The sequence below is a fragment of the Sinocyclocheilus anshuiensis genome, unplaced genomic scaffold, assembly GCF_001515605.1.
Source record: "Sinocyclocheilus anshuiensis isolate Anshui unplaced genomic scaffold, SAMN03320099.WGS_v1.1 scaffold1034, whole genome shotgun sequence".
NCBI lineage: Eukaryota > Metazoa > Chordata > Actinopteri > Cypriniformes > Cyprinidae > Sinocyclocheilus > Sinocyclocheilus anshuiensis.
In genome coordinates, this window is record NW_015538015.1 from 461,201 (window position 1) to 461,450 (window position 250).

Genomic DNA, 250 nt, shown 5'->3' on the forward strand with positions numbered 1-250 from the left:
AATAATACGCCGTTCACTTGCAGAACGCAAGCTTCTAGAGGGCACATAACTCTGAAGTAATGAATTTAGGTAAATCGGTGCAGAGCCAGTGGTGGTTTTGTAGGCAAACATTAATGCCTTGAATTTTATGCGAGCAGATATTGGTAGCCAGTCCAAATTGATGAACAGAGGTGTGACTTGCATTCTTTTCGGCTCATTAAAGATTAATCTTGCAGCGGCATTTTGGATTAATTGTAGAGGTTTGATAGAA

General features: G+C 40.0%; 1 protein-coding gene across 1 annotated transcript in view; it reads right to left on the bottom strand.

The window, feature by feature from the left end:
* Nucleotides 1–250, bottom strand: part of LOC107678347 (serine protease HTRA1B) — a 41,450-nt gene that overhangs the window by 6,194 nt on the left and 35,006 nt on the right. The window lies entirely within an intron of this gene.